The 11,419-nt window shown below is 36.3% G+C and overlaps 1 pseudogene; it reads left to right on the top strand.

The window, feature by feature from the left end:
- Positions 1–7,217: 7,217 nt before the first annotated feature.
- Positions 7,218–7,928, top strand: LOC110221023 (olfactory receptor 5P1-like; annotated as a pseudogene).
- Positions 7,929–11,419: the final 3,491 nt, after the last annotated feature.

The raw sequence follows: 11,419 nt of genomic DNA, 5'->3' as shown, positions 1-11,419 counted from the left end.
AGTTACATGCTAAATGTTCAACAATATCTTCTCTTTATACTTTTTTAAAAATTCTATTTTTATTTTCAGTTCCAAATTCTCTCCCTTCCTTCATCTCTCCCTTACTCACTGAAAAATCAAGAAATACAATATGTTACACATATGATGTCATGCAAACTCTGTTACCACATTAGCCATGTTGTAAAAAAAGCAAGAAAAATGAAAAAAGAAAGAAAACATGCTTCAATCTGCACTCTGATTTCATCAATTCTCGCTCTAGTGGTGGATATAATTTTTTATCATAATTCTTCTGGAATTGTTACGGATCACTGTATTAATCAATGTAGTTAAGTCTTTCACAGTTGGTTATTATTGCATTATTGCTGTTACTGTATACAGTGTTCTTCTAGTTCTGCTCATTTCACTTTGTATCATCAGTTCATGTAAGTCTTCTTGGGTTTTTCTGAGACATTCCTTTCATATTTCTTGTGATACAATTGTATTCCATCACAATCATATAACACAACTTATTCATCCATCTCCCAATTGATGGAAATCACTTGACTTTTTAATTCTTTGCCACCATAAAAGGAGTTACTATAAATATTTTTGTACATATAGGTCCTTTTATTTTATTTATTTTATTTCTTTGGGAATAAAGACCCAGTAGCTGTCTTGTTGGATAAAAAGGTTGTACATACCTTTATAGCTCTTTGGGTGTAGTTCTAAATTGTTCACTAGCATGGTTGGACTAGTTCATAGCTCCATCAGTGCATTAGCATACCTACTTTTTTATTTCCCCTTCAGCATTTATCATTTTCCTTTCCTATCATGTTAGCCCATATGATGAGTGTGAAGTTTTGTCTCTGAGCTGTTTTAATTTATATTTCTGTAATGATTAGTGATTTAGAGCATTTTATATGATTATTGATAGTTTTGTTTTTTCTTCTGAAGACTGCTTTTTCATATCATTTGGCCATTTATTAGTTTTTATAAATTTGGCTCCATTCCCTATACTTGAGAAATAAGACCTTTATCTTTTCTTGTTTTTTTTTTAAGTTGCATGCCCAATTCATTGTTCTGTTCTTTCTCTCTTTCATTGATATAATCATTTACAGATAGAAATTCCCCCTAAGTACTGCTTTGGCTGCATCCCACAACTTCGGGTATGTGGTCTTCTTGTTGTCATTATCTTTAATGAAATTATAGATCTTTGTGATGATTTACTCTTTGACCCACTCATTCTTTAGGATCAGCTTATTTAGTTTCAAATTTAGTTTTAATCTGTGCTTCCACAGCCCTTTATTGAATATAATTTTTGCATTATGGTCCAAAAGTTTGCATTTAATATTTCTGCATTTGTCTGTATAGTTCTTATGCCTTAATATGTGGACAATTTTTGTGAAGGTGCCACATACTGCTGGGAAGAAGATATACTCCTTTCTATTCCCATTCAATATTCTTGAGGTCTATGATACCTAACTTTTCAAAAATTTTATTCATACTGGAATGGTTTGCCATTTCCTTCTCCAGCTCATTTTATGGGTGAGGAGTTGAGGCAAACATGGTTAAGTGACTTGTTCAGGATCACACAACTGATAAGAGGCCAGATGTGAACTTGAGTCTTCCTGACACCAGGCTAGGCACTTTATCCATTGGGCCACCAAGCTGCCCTCCCACCTAGCTGCCCACTAAGGGAAAAAAAAACTAGATTCATGCTTTTACCCCACTTTGGGAAGTTATAGATAGAAATCAATATGATCCTCTTTAATTAAGCTCAGATTTCTCAGGCAGAAAGATGTTGACATTTTTCAACAGAGTCTATTTTCTTTGTCATATTTTCTGTGTAACCAGCCATTGCCCCTCTCTCTTGCATCCCATTCCCAATAAAGAAACACATGTGAATCAGAAATTAATGTGATCAACCACACTTTTAGCTGATGCTATATTGCAATACTAATTGAACAAAAATGCAAATAAACTGAAAATAAAGGAAAGATTTTAGTTAACATATGCTTTCCTAGGCTGGGAGAGAGAGGTGAAGAACTGGCAAATCACTGATATCAGTTGTGCTGAGGGGAAAGGTAACGATGACTGGTCTTCCCAGACTGGATTGTCAGGCTGCTCTCCTGACCAAAATGGATGGAATTCTAGTTGCTGTTCAAATGCTGACCCATCCACCACCATACCTACTGCAGTCTCTATTAAAATTCTTTTGCATGTATTAACTTACACTTTTACATGAATTGACAACTGTAATGTTAATGCAATGAGTAGGGACAGAACAATCTTGAGCTTTGGGGTAGTAAGTTGCTTGAGAAAATACTTAGAAAACTGATCAAGGTAAGAGAAGATATTAGTTTAGCTTCCCAGATTATGGTTCTCTGGATAAAGTGTTAGCTGAATTCTGAATCTATAGGACTAAATAATTGATCAGAAGTATTATTGAGTTACTTGAAATAAACTAAATTATTTTAGTTCCTTAAAAATGTATACTTTCAACATTATTCAACAAGTTATAATTTTATTCTTTAATACATTATTTGCTATCTAATCATGAAAAAATTCTAGTGCAGGGTGGCCAAACTCACCCTCTCACCTATGTATATCTTACCCCTCACAAATTTTGTTCCTAGAATAAATTTCTTTATTTTGCATTTTGATCAATTTTAACACACATAAGCAGTAAAAGAGCACCACAGGGCTTCCCAGACAGTCATGTATAACATTAGGCTCCTTCTAGCTACAATATGAAGCACAAAGAATCTCCTATCATGTTATATTTTATAATTTGACACATGGAAACATTTTAAATTATTCTTAAGGCATTTATTTAGTTCTCTGCTGAGATTTCACGTTAGCTAATCCATTCTGTGAGCTATTCTCGCATTTCTCTATTCTGAGTTTCCATTTTTAGTATGTTACATAAAAACAACTTTATGCAGATGTCAGTGTGTTTACCAGCAACTAAATAGCGAGCTCTCATGGTCTGCCTCTTTGTTCCCTAAGTGAACCAGCTAGCTGCTAACACTGCTCTACCACAAGATGAAAGCTCCTAACTCAAAACCCACTGGCAAAGGAGTGAAACTTCTGAAAAGTGCACTTTCAGAAGAGGTACTTTTTGGTAATGAAAAGAAACCAGTGAATGAATCCCCTTAAAATAATAAAAAGGAATATTTTATAGTTAAGCACATGATTTGGGTTGATGAATTCAGGCATTGCTGCTCTACTGGTACAGTACATGGGTTATTAATACTCTTTTTGTGCCTCTTGTGGACCCCCTTCTTCAAGTATCACAAAGCCTTCATCTGTGTCATAAAGAATCTCTGCAATTCTCTGTAACACTGGATCACTTTCCCTTTCATTTTCCTGACAGATCACTCCTTATTCCTTAGCTTTCCAAAGTAGCGGTCTCTCTCTTCCTCCAAGTCTTTAAGAGTGAGTTCCAATACATTGATCTGCTGATTAATCCTACTGACAAACAAGTACCTGATAGAACATGGTTAGGTAATGCCACCTTAAATAAAGATCTCTGTGTATACGTGGTGGCATTTATTTCATGGATTACTTTTCCCCCACTTCTGAGATTGAGGCTTTGGGGGGAGGAATTTCACTGACATATTTGTTAGTTGATGTAGCGGAAAGGGAATTGGACTTGACATCAGGAGAGCTGGGTTTCAATTCAAAATCTGTCTCTTACTGAGATCATGGGTGACTGAACTTCTGTGATCCTCAGTTACCTCACCTGTAAAATGAGGATAACAATGTTTTCCTCTAAGAATTGTTGGGAGGAAAGTAATTTATTACATTTAAATTATGGCATTGACTTGTTATTATTTCTGTTGTGTGGTTATTATGATTATACCATCAATATAAATGAGATTTGAAGTTTTCAAAAGTGAATGACTACCTTGAATTCAACTAGCATTTTCATCTGCCCACTATACACAGGACCCTGTCCTAGGAACTGGGGATACGGAGAAAAAAATGCAAAATAGTCCTTAATCTCAGGGAGCTTTCCTTCTCTTGGAAGAAAGAGAGGAAGAAATAAAACATTTGCATAGGTAAATAGATTCAAGACATGTTGAGGAGGAAATTAGACTTCCTGTAAGTGGTGACCTACTCTTTGAGGAACAAAGGAAGTTGAGATTCTATGAAGCAGAAATGAAGTGGAATATTTTAAGCATGGGATGGCCTGTGCAGAGGAACAGAGAGGAGGGTAGAATTCTGAGTCTGGGGAATGGAAAGTTAGGCCAGAATGCAGAGTACATGCTTGAGAGTAAAGTAAAGAAATAAATCTGAAGAGGGAAGCTGGATTCAGGTGGTGTAAATATCAAGCTGAGGAGTTGTTATTTTGTCCTAAAGGCAATAAGGGATCTGTTCAAGGCTTGAGTAGGCAAGTGACAAGATTAGTCATGTGCTTTAGGAGAACCATTTTTGTAACTTTTTAGAGGATAGTTTAGAGGACATGGAGGCTAGACTTCTAATTAAGAGGCTATTGCAATAGTTCAAGAGAGAAATAACCTCCCTAACCTGAGTTAGGGAAACAGCTACGTGTGTGGACATAAGATGATGTGAGATATAGGTTGTGGATGTAGAAGTGGCAGAATTTGGCCACTGATTGTCTAGGGAAGAGAAGATGGAGAGAAGAGTACAGCCTGATTCCAGGATTGGTAATCAGGGTACCTAGAAGGAGATGACCCTGAACGGAAATAAGAAATTTTGGAGATAAGTCATGTTGGGTTGAAGGTTGGGGATAAGTTCTCTTTTGGATTATTTTTCAGACACTTGGCCAGTTGTTAGGTACACAAAGACTGGAAATAATCCCTACTCTAGAGGAATTTAAATGAAGATTGCAAAAATATTGTGATTTAGAAATTACTGGTAACCTTGTAGAGAACAGTTCCAGTGGAGTGATGAGGTGAGAAACTGGATTTGTTGTTCAGTCATGTCTGACTTGGGGGTTTTCTCTTGGCAAAGGTGCTGGAGTGGTTTGCCATTTCCTTCTCCAGCTCATTTTACAGATGAGGAACCTGAGGTAAATGAGGTTAAGTGACTTACCCAGAGTTTCATAGCTAGTGAGTGTCTGAGGCCAAATTTGAGCTCAAGAAGAGTCTTCCTGAATCAAGGTCCATCCACTGAGCCACCTAGCTACCCTACAGAAACCAGATTAGAAGGAATTAACAAGGGAGAAAGAGAAAAGGAAGTCAATTTAACAAGGGTAGAATTTTTTTCCCTGAGAGGTGATTGGAAAAGGGAAAACATGTGGTATAATAACTTGAAAGGATGTCATGGTCAAATGAAGGTTTTTAAAGAGTGGGCCAGATCTGGGCCTGTTTTTATGCAGAAGGGAGGAAGCCTATTGATAAGAAGATTAAAGATTAAAAGGGGGTTTTTCAGTGAAGAAACCTACGATTGAAATAGAAAGGATGGGATCAATGGAACAAGTAGTGGGCTTGGCCCTGAAGAAAAGAAAGAGTGTCTCTTTTTCAGAGACTGTTGCACAGGAAAATAGAGGATGATATTGAAGAATTTTGAACTATAGAAGAAGGAAAAGGGAGCCAACAAGGACAAGCTTTCTTTTGCCAGAAAAATAAAATGTAAAGTCCTCTTGAGAGAGAAGGGTAAAGAATGAAGTGTTGAAAATTTTTCTCAGCACTGTTCAAATTTTTGTTTGGTTAAAGCATTCTTTTTCTTGTAGTCAGAAAGTTTTGGATCATAGACTTATAAATGAATGTTATAGTTAGGTTCTTCTCTGAGCTGAACAGTATCTCAATATTTGAAGGTCTTTCTTATTGAACTTAGAAAAGAAAAAAATGAGTTTAGAGTTGGGAGTAGTAAGAACATTCCCGAAAAAGAAATGTTTAAGATAATTTCTTTCATTTACAACATAACAAGGATTGACAAAAGCAAGCATTTCTATATAGTTTGGTTTTTAAAAGAAATGTGTATAAATGTAAAGTTTAACAGAATGGAAATAATTTCCTAGTTTGTGTCTTCATCTGTACTTCCCTTTTTCTTTTGCATATTTTTCAAATTTTTAGTTGTTCTTTATCTTCCCCCATTTCTAGCACGACCCACATAACTACCTCTCCCATTCACAGTAAAAATCCTCCCTCCCTTCTAAGAGATCTGTATAAAAAGGGAAACAACACATCAGCCATATCTGAGAATGCACGTCTCATTCTGTACCTCTAGTCCATCACCTTTCTGTCAAGAAGTGGTAGGTAATATTTCTCATCAGTCTTTTGAAGACACGATTTGTTACTATTTTGGTCCATGTTCTGAAATCTTTCATAGTGGTTTCCCATCTTATGATTGCTGTAGTTATTATGTAAATTGTTCTTCTAGTTCTGAGTTCACTCTGTATCAGTTGATAAAAGTGTTTGCATATTTCTCCAGAGCAGTCATTTTCAGCACATCTTATGGCACAATAAATTGCCCCTGCTTTCCTGCATTGCCTTTTACTCAATTGTTCTCCAATTCAGGAAGCAACATGCAAACAGGATGTAGTTGCAGCAGTCTTGAACAAGGGTTTTTGCTGTTTTGCCTAGAAATAACAATTTTCTATGGAAATTTCCCATAGTCCTTCAGGCTAGTACTATCTCACTTAATGAAAGCCCTTTGCAGTAATGCCAAGTACTAGTAGCAAAATAAAATGAGAAGACTTAGAATCCAAATTCCCCATCACTTCTCTTTTTTTAAATTATAGAGCACAAGGATCATCTTGGAAACCTGAACTTTCCTCAGGCCAATTAGCGTGAGATCGATTACATCTTCATTTGTGTGAGGTGGTCCTTTGAGAAGTCAGGGATCACAAAGCGCACTCTGTTTCTTTGGAAGAGATTAAAAATGGTGGTTACTTTGCAGCACAGCACTTACACAACTGGATAAAGTCTATGCATATATTTAAGAAGGGTTCCTATGGTGGGAATAAACTATTGTCTTCCCTATTACAGGCTATTTCACATTGTCACAGAGGTGAAATTGGCAAATCATACAGTATTGTTGGTCCCTCAGGAAAAATTTGGAAGAAACAAATTTGTTCATCTCTGCTTTACATATAAGCATTGCCATGGTTCGTTCTATCAAAGTATGGGATTATGATAGTGTGGTGGTACTTAGAGGATGGTCAGTGAATGTTCCCTGAGTATATCAATAGACATATCCAATTGTTAGTCCTGTATTGTATGTTAATCTCCTTTTCTTCTGTCTAATAGGCACTCTTTTCAAGATAGATGTCTGGTAATGACTGCACTGCTGTGACTGAATTCATTATTTTGGGGTTACTAAATGATCCAACCCTTCATCTTTGTGATATTTCTGGGTATCTATGCAGTCACATTGGTTGGTAACCTTAGCATAATCACATTGATCAGATATAGCTCCCAACTTCACACTCCAATGTACCTTTTCCTCAGCCACTTGGCTTTTGTGGATATGGGATAGTCCTCATCTGTCCCACCTGTTATGCTCAAGAACTTCCTTGTGGACAAAACCATAATCCCTCCTGGAGGCTGTGTGGCCCAAATATGTCTTGCAGCCATCTTTGGAACAGCTGAATGCTTCCTGCCGGCTCTGATGACCTGTAATCAGTATATGGCTGTCTGTAACCCCTGCTCTACTCCACCAACATATCAGCTAGAGTCTGCGCTCTGTTACTCAACATATCCTATGTGGATGGTTGTGTGAATGCTTGGGTTTTCATTGATTTCTTATTGAATTGGTCCTACTGTGGAACCAATAAGAACAATCACTTTGTCTGTGATTATTCACCACTTTTGGAGCTTTCCCAGGCCCAAGATGATCTTGCTGAAATTCTTCCTTCTCCCTCTGCTGGGTCCGTATTTATGATCATAATGTTAATTATCATAATCTCTTATGTATACACCCTCTTCTCTGTCCTGAAGAAAAGCTCCATTGAGGGGAAATCCCAACTTATAGTGTAGTGCCTGGTATATTTTGTTGTTGTTGTTTAGTTGTCCAGTCATGTCTGACTTTTCATGACCCCATGGATCACAGAATGCCAGCCCTTCTATCCTCCACTATCTTTCTAAGTCTGTCTAAGTTCATATTCATTGTTTCCATGATACTATCTATCCATCTCATCCTCTGCCATGCCCTTTTCTTTTTGCCTTCAATGTTTCCCAACATCATGGTCTTTAACAACGAATCCTATCTTCTCATCATGTGGCCAAAATATTTAAGCTTCAGCTTCAATATTTGATCTTTTAGTGAATTGACTGAATTAACGTCTTTTAATATTGACCTATTTGATCTCCTTGCTGACCAAGGGACTTTCAAAAGTCACCTCCAGCCCCGTAGTTCAAAAGCATAAATTCTGTGGCATTCGGTTTTCCTTACAGTCAAACTCTCATAAACATGGATTGTTACAGGAAAAAAACATAGCTTCGACTACATGGACCTCTGTTAGCAAGAAGATGTCTCTGCTTTTTCATATGCTGTCCAGATTTGTTATACTTTTCAAGGGGCAAGCATCTTTTAATTTTATGGCTACAGTTACTGTGTGCTGTGATCTTTGAGCCCAAGAATATAAAATCCATATTTTTCTTTCTCTGTTTGCCAGAAAGTGATGGGATCAATTGCAAAGATCTTAGTTTTTGTGTTAGTAAGCTTCAATCCAATCTTCTCTTTCATCCTCATCAAGAGGGCTTCTTAGTTCTTCTTTACTTTGTACCAGCAAAATTATATCATCTGAGTATCTGAAATTGTTGATATTTTTTCATTTATGTAGTATTTTATTTTCCCCAATTACATGTAAAAACAATTTTTAACTTTTGTTTGCTAAAGTTAATTATTTCAACTAATTTTAAAGTTAATTTTCTAGGATTCTCCAAATATACCATCGTAACTGCAAAGAGTGATAATTTTGTTTCTGCTTGCCTATGCTAATTCACATTTTCCTCTATTTTTTCATTTTTTTGATTTTGTTCTATTGTTTCTTCATGCCTCATGGAATCCTTAGCTTTCACTTGCCCAATTCTAATTTTTAAGGAATTACTGTTTTCAGTGAGTTTTTGTACCTTCTTTTTCATTTGGCCCATTCTGTTCCTTAAACAGTTCTCTTCAGTGAATTTTTGTGCCTCTTTTACCATTGGCCTAGTCTGTCTTTTTAAAGTGTTATTTTCTTCAGTAACTTTTTTATCTGTCCTTTACCAAGCTATTGACTTTTCTCATAATTTTCTTAATCACCCTCATTTCTTTTCCAATTTTCCCTCCACTTGTACTATTTGATGTTTTTTTTAAAGAAACTTTTCCAGGAGTTCATTTTGGTCCTGAGACTTACTCACATTTTTCTTTGAGGTTTTGCATGTAGCTTCTTTGATTTCCATGTCTTTTTCTGAGTTTGTGTTTTGATCTTTCCTGTCGCCATAGTGACTTTCTATGGTCAGTCTCCTTTTTTGTTTGCTCATTTTCCTTACGTATTTCTTGATTTTTAAACTTTATGTTAAGGTTAGACTTTGCTTCCTTGGTGGAGAGGGTACTGTCCCAAGTTTCAGGTTTTTCATTCTGCTTTTTCAAAAAAAAAATTAAACAATTTTATTTAAAATTTTGGGTTCCACTTCTACCCTGTCTCTTCCTGTCCTTTCTCCTTGAGATAGTAAGCAATCAGATATGGGTTATACATGTGCAATTATCTAAAACATTTCCATTTTAGTAATTTTGTACAAGAAGACTCAAATAAAAGGAAAAAATGAGTGAATGGAAGTGAAAGTAGCATATTTCAGTCTGTATTAAATCAATATCAATTCTTTCTCTGGAGGTGGATAGTATGCTTCATCATTAGTCCTTTGGGATTATCTTGGATCTTGTGTTGCTGAGAATAGCTAAGTCATTCACAGTTCATCATCAAACAATATTGCTGTTACTGTATACAATGTTTTCCTGGTTCTGTTCACTTCACTATGCATCAGTTCATGTAAGTCTTTCCAGGTTTTTCTTGAAATCATCCTGTTTGTCATTTTTGTAACACAATAATATTTCATTACAATCACATACTACAGCTTATTTAGCCATTCCCCAATTGATAGGCATCCCTTAGATTTCCAGTTCTAGCCACCACAAAAAGAGCTGCTATAAATATTTTTGTGCAAATATGTCCTTTCCCCTTTTTGTGGGTATCTTTGGGATACAGATGTAGCAGTGGTATTGCTGGATCAAAAGGCATGCACAGTTTTATAGCCCTTTGGGCGTAGTTCTACATTACTCTCCAGAATGGTTGAATCAGTTCACAACTCCACCAACAGTGTATATATGTCCCAGTTTTCCCTCATCCCCTCCAACATCTAACATTTTCCTTTTTTGTCACATTAGCCACTCTGATAGGCATGAGGTGGCACCTCAAAGTTGGTTTAATTTGTATTTCTCTAATCAATAGTGATTTAGAGCATTTTTTCCATGTGACAATGCATACTTCAATTTCTTTGTCTGAAAACTGCCTGTTCATATACTTTGACCATTTATCAATTGAGGAATGACTTGTATTTTTATAAAGTTCACTCATTTCTCTATATATTTGGGAAATGAGGACTTCACCAGAATACTTGTTTCAAAATTTTTTTCTCCAGTTTTCCATTTTTCTTATAATTTTGATTGTATTGGTTTTGTTTGTGCAAAAACTTTTAAATTTTATATAATCAAAAGTATCTATTTTACATTCATCCGGCTGTTTTTGGGTCTAGTTCTTGGGTGGTGGTGGTGGTGGTGTCTGCAAGTTTTCAGTTCTTCCAAGGTGGTATGATCTAAGAAGAGTTGTGATCACTGCTCTGCTGGCCTGTCCTCTAGTCTATGAACAACTACAAGCACTTCTTTTTCACCCTGGAACTGTGAGCAGGTTCCCCACTCCTTCTAATGTTCCTGCTAACTCTGAGATTGCTACCCAGAATTACATATAGGAAATGCAATAGAGTCATGCTGCCATTGCTACCAGTGGGTCCTTTACAATTTCTTTCTGATCAGTTGTCTGTGGGCTGAGGGCTCCAGACGATGTGACTGATGAATCAGCAAGCCCTAAGACCTGTTGCTGGGACGATGCCTCTAGTTAGGAAAATTCCAACTCACATTCACACTGCTGAGTCAAGGTTGACAGAGCAAGGCTGACAATTACTGCCCTCAAGGTTGCAGGGGTAACCTTAATGGAATAAGGCACTTATTTTTGGGCAAACTCCTTAAATAGAAGAAACATTGTTTTGAGTAGAGTTTATTGTAATCATTTTTACTTAAATGTTGAGCTCAGTTGTCTTCAAAAACTTTTGTAACCATATATGTTGTATTCCAAAAGTTCAATAACTTTTTCTCTTTAAATTTGTAAGAAAAGCCTGAATGGACTATGATCTTACCGCTGAACTCAAACTGTAATAAGCATAAGATAATAAAATATTCTTCACCGGTCATTCTTAAATAATTGTAAGCACCTGTG

The sequence above is a fragment of the Phascolarctos cinereus genome, unplaced genomic scaffold (assembly GCF_003287225.1).
Source record: "Phascolarctos cinereus isolate Bilbo 61053 unplaced genomic scaffold, phaCin_HiC Scaffold_9;HRSCAF=440, whole genome shotgun sequence".
Taxonomy (NCBI): domain Eukaryota; kingdom Metazoa; phylum Chordata; class Mammalia; order Diprotodontia; family Phascolarctidae; genus Phascolarctos; species Phascolarctos cinereus.
This window is presented reverse-complemented; position numbering and strand designations above follow the sequence as displayed.